Below are 14,622 nucleotides of genomic sequence, written 5' to 3'. Positions count from 1 at the left end.
TTTGTTGCTTATCCTTAAATTACACCTAATAAATTCTTTTTAAACATCAGATCTTGACAACGAACTTGTGGTAAAAAAGAATAATGTGGTAAAAGTAAATAGTTGGGGTTTTTTTCCTGTTTGTTTTGTTTGTTTTTTAGCTAAAAGGGACCTTAGGGAATTGGTTTATCTAATCCCCTCATTTAAACAGAGGGAAAAAACAATTATTGGTATTTTGTTTAGATATAAGAGTATTACCATGACATCTTACTATAAATGTTCTCATTTTGTCTCAACATAAGAAGATTGTGTTGGGGATTACTTTTTTAAAAAGCCATTACATTACAATATATCCTTTGTCTCATGACATCTTCCTGGTTGGCTATATATGGCATAAGCGTGGTGATGACTACTCCAGGTCCAGCGTAAACTAAGCCAATGTCATTATTACTAACGTTTTCTATTTGGTTGCATATACACATCCACAAATAACAATTTATCCTCATTTCTTTCCTTACTATAATCTCTGAAAAGGCATGACCCTCTCTGTTTTATTTGCCACTGTCAACAGAACTAAGACAGTGCCAGACACATATTAGGAAGATAATAAATACTCCTTGAATGAATACAATGCCAACTTTTCTGCCAAAAATAAGAAAAGGTGAAACTTAAAACTAACATTTGCCTCTTTACTCTACCTGGGCAAACAGTCCATCAGCAAGTCCTCTAAACTTTCTTAGCTAGTTCTTCAGTCTATTTCCACTACCATCCCTCTAGTCCAAGCAAGTTACCAAGCTCTTATCTCAACTACAGTGAAAAATCTATTCCCTGGCCCCTCTGAGTCCTCTCTGACTTGACATGATCAGGTCTCCACACGCTGCAGCTGAACGGCCCATGACAACATAAGGCTGTTTGGGTCACCACCCCTTCTCATTTCTTAAGGCCACCATAACAAATTACCACAAACTCGATAGCTTAAGACAACAAGAATTTACTTTCTTAGAGTTCTAGAGGTCAGAGTCTGGAATAAAGGTGTCTGCAGCATTGGGTTTCTTCCAGAGGCTCTAGGGGACAATCTGTTCCTTGCCTCTCTCATCCTCTGATGGCTGTCGCCATTCCTTGACTGTGGCTACTCACTCCCATCTCTGCGTCCATCTTCACGTGGCCCTCTCCTTTGGGCTCCTTCTCTTTTGTCTCTTAGAAGGACATGCCACTGGATTTAGGGGCCACTGGGATAATACAGGATAACCCCATCACAAGATCCTTCACTTAATTATGTCTACAAATGCCCTTTTCCCAAATGAAATTACATTCACAGGTTCCACGGGTTAGGACATGGACATAGATTTATGTGAGCCACCATTAAACTTACTACGCTTCTTTTCTCAAGATATTCCCACAATTGCCACTTTTGCTTAGGATAAATATCCATGTTAATAAATGGACTAAAAAATCCTTGAATGGTTTGGCCCTTGATTCGTCTTGTGTTTCTTTCCCCATACCTGTCTAAACAACTTCAACTCTTCCTCTATTTCTGTTTCTCCCCTCAGCATCTTCCTCCCACCTGGGGCAGTTCCAAAGGTTTTTTCTTCTACAAATGGAAAACTCCCTCATACACCACCATACTCAACCTTTTGCAGAGTCTTCCCTAGCACCCCTATCTCACCCCTAGACAAAGCCTGATTGCTCTGTTATAATGAGTAGTAAATAGCTTTCCATAAAAACATATCTGTTTATAATTATTCTTTCATGAGTATGATGATATGATGAATGCCTGGCTCCTCTACTTGTCTGAAGCTTCATGGGAGCAAGAATCAAGCATGTTTATTTAGTTTTTTGTATTTTTTTATTTTTTACCTACCAATGTGTTTTAGAGACTATCACAGGGCATAACACATACTAAGAAAGCAGCAAATGTTTGTTTATAAATAAATGAATGAAGGATTGAGAGAGTAAATTAATGAATGAGTATATTTACATTCAATTTTATTCCAACCCTTTGTGGTCATTCTAGTAAAATGAGTTAACTAGTATCGATGGAATATTGCTATAAATCTTATTTTAAAAAGATTACATATACACCAAACTGACATGCTTACCAACTGAAATGGAAACCTGAGTCATTAACTCAAAATAGAACTGTACTTGTATGTATCAAATCTTCAAATAAGCTTGACTTTGGTTTTTAGTGCAGGCACAGCCTACAATTTCAAGCCTATGAATAACCTGTCAGTTTATCACTAATCACTAAATTAGAGTTAATGGGATCTAATAGATCCTACTTTCCTGAAATTCACTATGAACTAGCAAACCATTTCTTCTAGAAAGAGTAACAGATTTTGTATAAAATATAGCTCTCACCTTTTGTGATTCTGCAAGAACCCCATCCTAACAATGGTGTTAGCTGAGAGAAGACTGGCTCATGTTAAATCCAAAGTCATGAAATATCCAAGCTATAGCAGGGGTACATTTTATTTTATGACTTAAATAAAAACATTTCTAAAATCACATATCCTGTGATAACAAGATTCAAAAAAGAGACTAGGGTTATTGGAACACATGAAATTCAAGCTGAAAAGAATTTAGTTGGTTTAAAATTATTTGAAGACCATATGAAAGTATGGAATCCCCTTCTAGCTTCAGCTTAATACCTACTATCACTATGAGGATACAAGTAGCTAGCAAAAAATCTTTCTGCTTTGTGATTCATATTCCTACATAGAATGTTTCCTAAATTCTGTGTTCACTGAATGAAAGACTATGACTAGAGTATATTTAGTTATTCATCAGTTCATGTATAACATACATCCCAAAGAATTCTCAAGGTTACGATAAATTAAAGCTGTCTGTATTATGACTCCTCTTACAATGAGGAAATAAATCTACCAGTATAATATGTATAATTACTTTTGCATCCTGAAAATTATTAGAATGGTATATGTAGTCACTATGTATATCTACCAGTTTTTCTATATACTTAATACTGAATGCTTTTTAAATGAAAGTCATTTAAAATGCTAAAATCAAGGAATTACTCAGTGAAAGTTATTTTCATGTAAAAAGTTCATCAGAAGTTCCAATTTACTTAAAGACTGGAGGGTTTTCAGGCAGGAAAGGCAAACGAAAAAACAATAAATATATATATATATATAAATAAAGACTGAGGGAAATTTTATAATCATAAACAAATACCCTAAGTGAAGCTAGCATATTCTGCTATATTTTCAAATTGTATAAAGATTATTTCAGTGACTTTAAGATGAATTTTTACATGTGGGTCTCCATTTTGCTGATCATAAAATAACATTATAAGGATTAATTTCAAAAACTGAAAGATTTCCAAATCTAAATAACATAAGAAACAGAAAAAAGATGATCCAATAGTACGGCATCATAAGTATAAACTTCATGTAATTTGTTAGATAACCCACTTTATTTCCTTTGCATTTTAACATTAAGGAGAACTTTCAGTATGACAGCAATCAAGTTCAATCATCAATAAATTCTGTTTGTCACAGGAGGTCATAAGGTGAAGTAAAACTTTTGTATATCACTTCTGGTTTAATTGACTAAGATTCCTTTTAAAATGTTGGTGTTTACCATGTCTAAAGGACAGACGGTATTCCCAGGCTTACCCATTCTCTGACTCTGGGCTTCGGGGACTGGCACTTTTGCTGGGTGGACACCATCAGTACAGATTAGCCCAGACTTATTTCATGGACACTTTCTCCATTTCGACAATGTCACCATAGCTTTGCAGAAAGGACCTCCTAATCGAATTTCTAGATTATTCCCCAAAATCATTTTGGTAATTGTTTTTCTAGAATAAAAGTCAATAAACTATTTGCTCTCTAAAATCTAGTTTTAAGTGGTTTTTTTTTGTTTGTTTTTTTTTTTTTTAGAGTTGCCTATATGACATCAAAGAGTTCATTTGTGAGCACAAAACTTTATGAGGAAAGCTTCTTTGGTCCTTACAGCAACCCACTAGTACAGAATGGTATGCATGGATCAAGGGATAACAATATTTCTATGTTTGTAAGGCAGAAGATACATGGAATATCCTAACTTTAGAATTGTTTCAAATGGAATCAGGAGTGGATTTTATTTAAACAATATTTAAGCTAAATTTAAATATTCCTCTGTGCCTATGGCAAGTAAGGACTCACATATTTTTGTCCAGTATGTAGTTGACAAATAGGCACCTAATAAGCAAAATGATTTCATGAGGGACAAGAGAAAGCACAACATCATTTAATACAATGAATAACTTTATTATCCCAATCTAAATCATCCAACCAGGACCAGGCGCAATGGCTCATACCTGTAATCCCAGCACTTTGGGGGGCCGAGGTGGGCGGATCATTTGAGGTCAGAAGTTCAAGACTGGCCGGGCCAACATGGTGAAACCTCGTCTCTACTAAAAATACAAAAAAATTAGCTGGGTCTGGTGGTGCATGCTTATAATACCAGCTACTAAGAGGCTGAGGCAGGAGAACTGCAACGGAGGTTGCAGTAAGCCAAGATCACGCCACTGCATTCCAGCAGAGAATGCAGTGAGACTCTGTCTCAAAAATTATTTATTTATTTATTTATTAAATTATGGAAGCTTGTAAAAGAAATTGAGGCAAGAGGAATGAAACAGATCTTAGTCTTTATGTAAACTAAACTAATTTTGAATTTGTTATCAGAATTGTTACGTAAAGATGTAGCTTTTAAGAAAACAAATTGAAACTAAAGAGGTAGAATGTGGAGTGATTACATACATGAACTCTGGAGTTAAACTGCCTGGATTTGAACCCTGACTGTGCTACTTAATATAACAGCTGGATGATCTTGGGCTTGCTTCTTATCTGTGTTGTTTTCTTATATGCAAAGGGAGATAAGAATGCCTATCTCATAGGGATGTTATGAGACTTAAATGAGCTAAAATATGAAATTCACTTCAAACAACAGTACTGACATGCTATGCATTCATTATTGCTAATGACTACCTGATTACAGATGTGGCCTCTTATCATATAGTGAGAGAATAGCAAGGAAATATCATAGTGAATGCCCCTTGCTCCACTGGTCAAATTGTCTTCAGTTTCACAGGTCAAGATTTTAAAACGTAGATAATAAAGGAATTGAACACAGTAAGAGAAGGGTCATAAAACTCTGGTGCCTGGACAGTAGTTAAACATTCTGACTGTAAATTCAGAGATGCATGTTTAAATCCTGCTCTGCTACTTACTAGCTGTGTTATCTTGGATGGGTTACATAACGTCTCTGTGTCTCAGTCTCCTACTCTGCAAATTAAGGACAATAATTTGCAGATTATTAGTTGCACCTAGCTCATAAGAATGTTGTGAGGATCAAATGAAATCCTACATATAAAGGACTCATGACATAGCAGGAACTCAATAAACATTATCTCTTTTTATTAAGTCACAGTGCAGCCCATTAAAGAAGACATGGCCTATATAACACATACCTACATCACCCTTAAAATTTTCTAAAGTGGAGGGAACCAAGTAACACACTTAAAACTTTTAAGCAGTACATATAACATTACAACCACATATTATGTCACTGCCATTATATTCTTGCAGATAAGCAAGTATGCATAGGTATTTTCCATCCAATAGTCACAAAATGATTTAAGAGTGAAAGAGAAAGGGAAAATCAGTGATGCCATGGAGTAATTCAAGACAGAAATATTTAATTTCAGTTTGAACTGAATTCTTAGCCTCCACATATTTCTCTAAAAGCAAAGCATTGAGTAAAAATAATATATTCCAAATGGTTTCTGTGGTTTATCCTATCCTCTCTGCGTGGAGTGTGAGAGGTCTTCATGGCCTGCCCACAGTTGTTTGTGTCTGAGTGTTACATTGAATTGGGCAGGCCACGTAACTAGAAGACCTATGTAAGGCCGACATGAGTAGCTCAGTGAAAGAAGACAGTGCTCACATAAGTTTTCAAATACAAAACTTCCTGACACCACCCCAAAGAATTTGTGAAAGCAGTTCCTCAATCAGCAGTTCTCATTTATGTGTGCAATGGGTTCATAGAAAACATGAATTACCTTTCAAAATTGACTTGCCTTTGTTAGTTGATACCAAGAAAATATTTATTCACTCAACTTTTAATTTTCTGTGCTTGGGTTGATCCAGCCTTAACATTAAGTTCATTTAATAAGAAGAAAATGGACTCATAATTGAAACCAAGCTTTGGTACAATTTCATTGATGTTTCCAGAAGCAGGACAGCATGTAGAAAGATTAATAAACAAAGTAAAACTTATTTCTGCCAAGCAATATCATTAACTTTAGTTTTCATACTATGATTCTACCCTTTGAGAACCATGAGAAAGTCTCAAAGATATTAGCTATTATTCATAAATAAACATTTAAAAGTCAGTAACTCAAGACACTAGAAATGTTCCACAGTAAAAGTTGCTAAAATAAAACTAAATTATTTCTCAATTAAATTCTACCCACAGATAAATCAGAACCAAATTTAACTAGAAATATAGAAATTCTAAGTGTCACAAAATATGAGAGGAATGTGTGGTATCTTTGTCTCCTAATCGGGCTCTCTGCCTCCTCCCAACTTCTAGCTGTAAACATAGATCAAAGTTTATTGGTAGAATCTCTTTCTCAGAACATACTCAGTCACATGGCTTTAACTATTTATTTTCTACATATGACTCCAAAGTTTAGTACTTCAGTCCTCAGCTCACATGCATGTTGCAATATATTTTCTCTACTTAGCAGACCTTTCTATTGTCTCAAACTTAACATCTAAAATTAGCTCCACATGTAACTTTTACTCTCCTAACGAATAATCCCACAAGTTTTCTAGTCACTCAAGCTGGAATTCTCCATATGTGACTTCTTTTCTCATACCCCACATGCAGTCAGGCCCTCAAAATGTTTCCTTTGGATTGATGGGCCCCATGAGCCCTGGCCCCCGGTATTCATACGTCCCACACTGACTTGCTTTGGCCAATGGGACATGAGCAAGTGAAGTCTTGATAAATACTTGCACATTGCGGCTTATGCCCTCTTGAAATGCTCTCTCATGGAGCCTTGGGCTACCATGGAAAGGTCGTGCTACTCACCTGAGGAGATTTTTGGAGAGAGGCAAGCCCAGTCAGCTGCCACCTGTTCCAGCCATTTAGAGGAGGTGCCAGGCATATTAGTGAAGAAGTTATCATGGCCATTCAAACACCAGCAAACAACCGGTGAAGGAGAAGACAGCTGAGCTCAACCCAGATAGTAGGATTAAGACAAAGAGTAAGTAGTTATGGTTTTAAGTTACTATATTTTGGGGTGGTTAGTACGCAGCAATAAATACCTGAAATGTTTTTTATGGAGCCATCCTAAAAACTTCAATTCCACAGGAATCTCTGCCCCAGTCAAATACTTATTGCACCCTCTGTGGACTTTTTTCTTACTTCTTCATCATATAATGTATCATCTTGAACCATGGGACTTTTTAATACATTCATGTTTTCTTCTCTAGCACAACTCTAACGGTCTTACTTTCTGAATCTAGAATATCATGGATCCAATAGTTATTTGTTGAAAAAAGAAAAAGAAAGAGAGGGAAAAAAAAGCTAGTACACTAAAAAAGAAACAAATAAGTCAAACTGAACAAAAGTGAACATAAGGCCATGGGTAAAAGTAGGAGGAAGAGTACTGATGTTCCTGCACACTGGGCAAAGAAAAAAAACCATGCTGCATAGATAACTATGACTACAAAATATGGGTCAAGGTAAATGCTTGGAACATTTTCTACTTTGCCATAAGATGATGGGTAATAAAACAGAAATAACCATCTTACAGGAACTTGGCTATTATGTACTGACATCACTTCTTTTCAACATATGCTTTTGTAAGTGAAGAAAATGCTATCAGTGTAAGCACTATCAATATATTTCCATATATATTTCAAATACAAACTGAATTAAAGGAGACTTGAGTTTGCGTTGAAGAGAAGTTACTGACAGTCTCATGTTAGGAATACAGTGAGTGATTGTAATTGACGACAGTTTTAACATGGTAGTAATGAGAACAAGGTAAGTTTTTACCATTTCCCACTCCTATCTTCATCACTAAAATAGATTCAGGGTGTGCCATTTTCTCTTCTAATTAGTCTTTGGCATCAGAATGTTAATGCCTGAAAGAACCTAAGGAAAACAAAGTTTTGTAGCTTTAAGTCTCTGGTGTCTAGAATTGTTAGCTAAGAAAAAAAAATTCAAATACTTCTTCAGAAATTTTAGTGAAAATTGTCTCATTTATTACATGTCGTTTTAAAAACCCCTTTAGAACAAGTGTTTTGTTAATTTGAAAATGAAGTGATAGATATTAAGATACTGTAAATTTTCAATAAATACTCCTGAATTTCTCCTTGTGTTTTGCAAGCAAGTTTCTTTAATAGTAGTACGAGCTAGATAAACCTCACCTGCAATGCTACCATATGACTAAAATAGCATTAAACACAGGGGAAAGTTTTTGGATTACATTTATGGCATGTCTAAATTATAATATAAATAAATTTCAATCATGTCAGCTTGTCTAGAAACCATCTTTGTCACTGAAATTAATTAAGTGGAAACAGGATAGAAGATGTAAGTTATTTTGTTCCCAGAAGGTTCCTTCATTTATCTACCAAATTCACAGAGACTTCACAATTTATCTATTGGAGCAGCATTCTGAAAAATTCAGTACTATATAAAGACCTCTTAGGGAAGTGCTGAGAGAACTTGATTTAGAGCCAGAAGTCTTGGGTCCAAGCAGCTTTTCTATACATTCCCACTCTGGAGGGAAAGCTAATTAATTTCTCAGAACTTCAGTTTCCTCCATCTATAAAATGGGCACAATAATTGATCATGGGAATGTGAATATTAATATAGGTAATGTGAGAAAATACTCTGTGAACTCTATTGCATTGGTTCTCAAAGGGTAGTCCTTAGATCAGCAGCATCAGTATCTTTTGGGAACTAGTTAGAAATGAAAATTCTTTTTCTTTTTCTTTTTTTTTTTTTTTTTTTGTTTTGAGATGGAGTCTCACTCTGACGCCCAGTCCGGAGTGCAGTGGCATGATCTTGGCTCACTGCAACTTCCGCCTCCTGGGTTCGTGATTCTCCTGTCTCAGACTCCTGAGTAGCTGGGACTACAGATGTGTGCCACCATGCCCAGCTAATTTTTTGCATTTTTAGTAGAGACAGGGTTTCACCATGTTAGCCAGGGTGGTCTCAATCTCCTGAGCTCATGATCCACCCACCTCGGCCTCCCAAAGTGTTGAGATTACAGGCGTAAGACACCGTGCCTGGCCAGAAATGATAATTCTTGGAACTCACCCTAGAGCTACTAAAATAGAAATGCCAAGGTGGGGGAACCAGCAACCTCTGTTTTATCAAGGTCCCAAGGTGATTCTGATGGGTGCTGAAGTTTGACATTGCCACTTACTGGCTTAGGCAAAGTCCTTGATGACCTAACTCAGTGCCTAGTTTTCCTCACCTGTAAATGCAGGTTTGAATTGTGCCTATCTCATAGCAATAATATGATGATTAAATGTGTTATCATCTGTAGGGTACAGAGACCAGTGTCACACAAGGGGCAAACATAATTTAAGAGCTGGTTATTATTTTATAATCCAAGCATGATTCTAGACCCTGGGAATATTGAGATGAACAAGATGGATATAGTCCCTGGTCTCACAACCAAAACAGATTAGATGAGGAAACAAATAAATAAGCAGCAGAGCAGAAGCCAAGATAGCCGATTGGAAGCAGCTGTGGTCCACAGCACCCACAGAGAGGAATGAAAGGAGCAAGTAAATTCAACACTTTCAACTGAGCTATCTGGGTTCTCACACTGGGACTGACAAGGCAAGCAGCTTGACCCAAGGAGAGCAAAGAGAAGCAGCATTGGGCAATGGCCCACCCAGGGGTAGGATGGAACCAAGGGAACCCTCATCCCCAGAGTGATTATGGGACCCCCACCCAGGAAACCACACTTCTCCCACATATCTTTGCAACTTGCAGATTAGGAGATCCTCTCATGAGCCCATTCCACTAGAGCCTTGGGTCCGATACATGGAGTTATGCCGAGTCAGCAGAGTGGCCACCCAGGCACACACAGAGACCACAAAATTTTGCATATTCTGGCCCTGGGATCTGTGGCAAGGCAAGAAATCCATCCATGCATGTCACTGAGTTCAGGGAGCCAAATGGCATCATTCTGTGGGCCCATTTCCACAGTGGCTGGTAGGTTGAGACCTGCGGGCTTAGAATTCCAGTTGGCCTATGGCAGCAGGCTGAAGTCTGCCAGAGTTGGGATCAAGTTCCCCAGGGGAACTGCCAACTCTGTGGATTGGTAGACTTAATCATTTCAGCCTGCTGGCTTTGAAGAATACAGGTGGTCTGGACAAGAAAGCGTTCCCCACAGCAGAGCACAGTTGCCTTGTCAGATTGTGGCCAGACCGCTTCTTTAAGCGGGATGCCAATCCATTCCTCCTCACTGGGTGAGACCTCCCTGTGGGGTCTCAGCCACTCCAGCAAGGGTTCTACAGACAAGGCCCTGATCTCTCCCTGGGACAAGGAGAGAGACTCAGCCTATCAGTGTCTTGGTAGACTCAGCCATTCCAGCCTGCTGCCTTTGGAGAATACAAATAGGAAGAAGAAGCGTCCCTTCAATGCAGTGCACTTGCTCTATCAAAAGGCAGCCAGATGGCTTCTTTGGGTGGGTCCCTGATCTCATTCCTGCTGACTAGGTGAGACCTCACAGCAGGGGTCTCCAGCCACGTCCTACAGGCATGTTCAGGCTGGCAACAGGTCAGTGCCACCCAGGGACAGAGCTTCCAGAGGAAGGAGAAAGCTGCCATCGTTGCTGTTTTGCAGCCTTCACTGGCGGTACCTCTGGGAATGGGAACAACCGATGCAACTGCAATTGGAACAGATCCCTAGAAAACCATAGCAGCCCTATGGAAAAGTGACCTGTTAAAAGAAAAACAAACAGAAAACAACAACATCATCAACAACAACAAAAAAGACCTCCATAGAAACCCCATTCAAAGGTCAGCAGCCCATAAAGATGAGAAAGAATCAACACAAAAACTCAAAAAGCCAAAGTGTCTTTTCTCCTTCAAATGACCACAACACCTCTCCAGCAAGAGCACAGAACTGGGCTGAGGCTGAGATGACTGAGCTGACAAAAGTAGTAGGCTTCAGAAGGTGGGTCATAACAAACTTCTCTGAGCTAAAGAAGCATATTGTAACCCAATGCAAAGAAACCAAGAATTGTGATAAAACAATATAGGAGCTGAAAGCGGGAACTACCACTTTATAGAGGAACATGACAAACCTAATGGAGCTAAAAAACACAACACGAGAACTTCACAATGCAACCACAAGTGTCAACAGCAGAATAGGGCAAGCAGAGGAAAGAATCTCAGAGCTTGAAGACTATCTTTTTGAAATAAGACAGGCAGACAAGAATAGAGAAAAAGGAATGAAAGGAATTTTTTTTTAAATCCAAGAAATATGGGATTATGTAAAGAGACCAAACCTAAAACTGATTAGAGTACCTGAAAGAGAAGGAGAGAATGGAATCACATTGGAAAACATACTTCAGTATATTGTCCAGGAGAACTTCCCCAAACTAGCAAGACGGGCCAACATCCAAATTCAGGAACTGCAGAGAACCCCAGTAAGAAACTCAGTAAGAAGATCAACCCCAACACACTTAATCATCAGATTCTCTAAGGTTGAAATGAAAGAAAAATTGTTAAAGGTAGCCAGAGAGAAAGAACAGGTCATCTAAAAAGGGAAGTCCCTCAGACTAACAACAGACCTCTTAGTAGAAACCCTCCAAGCAGAAGAGACTAGGGAACAATATTCAACATTTTTTTTCTTCTTTTTGTTTCTGTTCTTGTTTTTGTTTTGGGTGGTGGCTTACCTCATAGTGGACTACCCATCATGACATTCTTAAAGAAAAGAATATCCAACACAGAATTTCATATCCAGCCAAATTAAGCTTATTAAGTGAAGAAGAAGTAAGATCCTTTGCAGGCAAGCAAATGCCAAGGGAATTCATCACCACTAGGCCTGCCTTGCAAGAGTTCTTGAGGAAGCACTAAATATGGAAAGGAAAACCCATTACCAGCGACTACAAAAACACATTAATGTACCCAGACCAATGACAATACAAGCAACTGCATAAACAAGTCTGTAAAATGATCAGCTAGCATCATGAGGACAGGATCAAATTCACACATAACAATACTGACCTTAAATATAAAATGGGTTAAATTCCCCATTTAAAAGGCATGGAATGGCAAACCTGATAAAGAGCCAAGAACCCCATCAGTATGCTGTCTTCAAGAGACCCATCTCATGTCCAAAGACACACATAGGCTCAAAATAAAGATGGAGAAAAATTTACCAAGCAAATGAAAAACAGAAAAAAGCAGGGGTTGCAATCCTAATTTCTGACAAAACAGACTTTAAACCAACCAAGATCAAAAAGACCAAGAAGGGGATTACATAATGATAAAGGGTTCGATTCAACAAGAAGAGCTAACTACTCTTAATATATATCCACCCAATACAGGAGCACCCAGATTCATAAAGCAAATTCTTAGAGACCTACAAAAAGACTTAGAATCACACACAAGAATAATTGGAGACTTCAGCACCTCTCTGTCAATGCTAGATCATTGGGACAGAAAATTAACAAAGATATTCAGGACTTGAACTCAGCTCTGGATCAAGTGGACTTGACAGGCATCTACAGAACTCTCCTTCCAAAAATAATAAAATATGCATTCTTCTCATCACCACATGGCACTTACTCTAAAATTGATCACATCATTGGAAGTAAAATACTCCTCATCAAATGCAAAAACAAAACAAAACAAAAAACTGAAATCATTACAAATAGTCTCTCAGACCATAGCACAATCAAATTAAAACTCAAGATTAAGAAATTCACTCAAACCACACAGCTACATGGAAATTGAACAATCTGCTCCTGAATGACTCTTGGGTAAATAATGAAATTAAGGCCAAAATCAAGAAGTTCTTTGAAACTAATGATAATAAAGAGGCAACATACCAGAATCTCAGGGACACAGATAAAGCAGTGTTAAGAGGGAAATTTATAATACTAAACTACCACATGAAAAAGCTAGAAAGACCTCAAGTTAACAATTGAACATCTCAACTGAAAGAGCTAGAGAACCAAGAGCCAACAAACCCCAAAGCTAGCAGAAGATGAGAAATAACCAGTATCAGAGCTGAATTGAAAGAGAGAGACAGACACAAAAAAACCTTCAAAAAAATCAACAAATCCAGGAGCTGGTTTTTTGAGAAACTTAATAAAATAGATGGACCACTAGCTAGACCAATAAAGAAGAAAAGAGAGACGAATCAAATAAACACAATCAGAAATGATAAGGAGGTTATTACCACTGACCCCACGGAAATACAAACAACCATCAGGGAATACTATAAACACCTCTATGCACATAAACTAGAAAATCTAGAAGAAATGAATAAATCCCTATACACATACACCCTCCCAAGACTGAACCAGGAAGAAACTGAATCCCTGATAGACCAATAACAAGTTTTGAAATTGAGGCAGTAATTAATAGCCTACCAACCAAAAAAGTCCAAGACGAGACAGATTCACAGTTGAATTCTACCAGAGGTACAAATAAGAGCTGGTACCATTTCCACTGAAAGTAGTTAGTCTAAAGAATTGAAAAGGAGAGACTCCTCCCTAACTCGTTCTAAGAGGCTAGCATCATTCTGATAGCAAAACCTGGCAAAGATACAAAAACAAAAGAAAACTTCAGGTCAATATCCTTGATGAATGTCAATGTAAAAATCCTCAATAAAATGTTGGCAAACTGAATCCAGCAGCACCTCAAAAAGCTTACCCACCACAATCAAGCTGGCTTCATCCCTGGGATGCAAGGTTGGTTCAACATAAGCAAATCAATAAATGTAATTAAATGTGATTCATCACATAAACAGAACTAAAGACAAAAACCACATGATTATCTCAATAGACACAAGAAAGACCTTTGATAAAATTCAACATCCCTTCATGTTAAAAACTCAATAAACTAGGTATTGAAGAAACGTACCCCAAAATAATAACAGCCACGTATGGCAAACCCAAACCAATATCATACTGAACAGGAGAAAGCTGAAAGCATTCCCCTTGAAAACTAGCACAAGAAAAGGATGCCCTCTGTCAACACTCCTGTTCAACATAGTATTGGAAGTTCTGGCCAGGGCAATCAGGCAAGAGATGGAAATAAAGGGATTTAAATAGGGAGAGAGGAAGTCAAATTATCTTTGTTTGCAGATGACATGATCCTATGTCTAGAAAACCTCATCATCTCAGCCCAAAAGCTTCTTAAGTTGATAAGCAACTTCAGAAAAGTCTCAGGATACAAAGTCAATGTGCAAAAACCACTAGCACAACAGGCAAGCAGACAGCCAAATCATGAATGAACTTCTATTCACAATTGCTGCACAAAGAATAAAGTACCTACGAATACAACCAACAAAGAAAGTGAAGGACCTCCTCAAGAAAAACTACAAATCACTGCTGAAATAAATCAGAGGAGACACAAATGAATG

The 14,622-nt window shown here is 37.7% G+C and overlaps 2 long non-coding RNA genes across 3 annotated transcripts in view; one reads left to right on the top strand and one right to left on the bottom strand.

Annotated features, from left to right (window-relative positions):
- LOC116553049 overlaps nt 1–14,622 on the bottom strand; it is a 62,406-nt gene that overhangs the window by 8,932 nt on the left and 38,852 nt on the right. The gene's annotated exons all lie outside the window — the stretch shown is intronic.
- LOC116553150 lies at nt 2,863–11,914 on the top strand. Its single transcript, XR_004269656.1, has 3 exons — nt 2,863–2,876; nt 7,579–7,581; nt 11,688–11,914. It is a non-coding gene; the product is annotated as an uncharacterized LOC116553150 (long non-coding RNA).

Source organism: Sapajus apella, unplaced genomic scaffold (assembly GCF_009761245.1).
Source record: "Sapajus apella isolate SASKATOON/1434 unplaced genomic scaffold, GSC_monkey_1.0 scaffold1, whole genome shotgun sequence".
Taxonomy (NCBI): Eukaryota; Metazoa; Chordata; class Mammalia; order Primates; family Cebidae; genus Sapajus; species Sapajus apella.
This window is presented reverse-complemented; position numbering and strand designations above follow the sequence as displayed.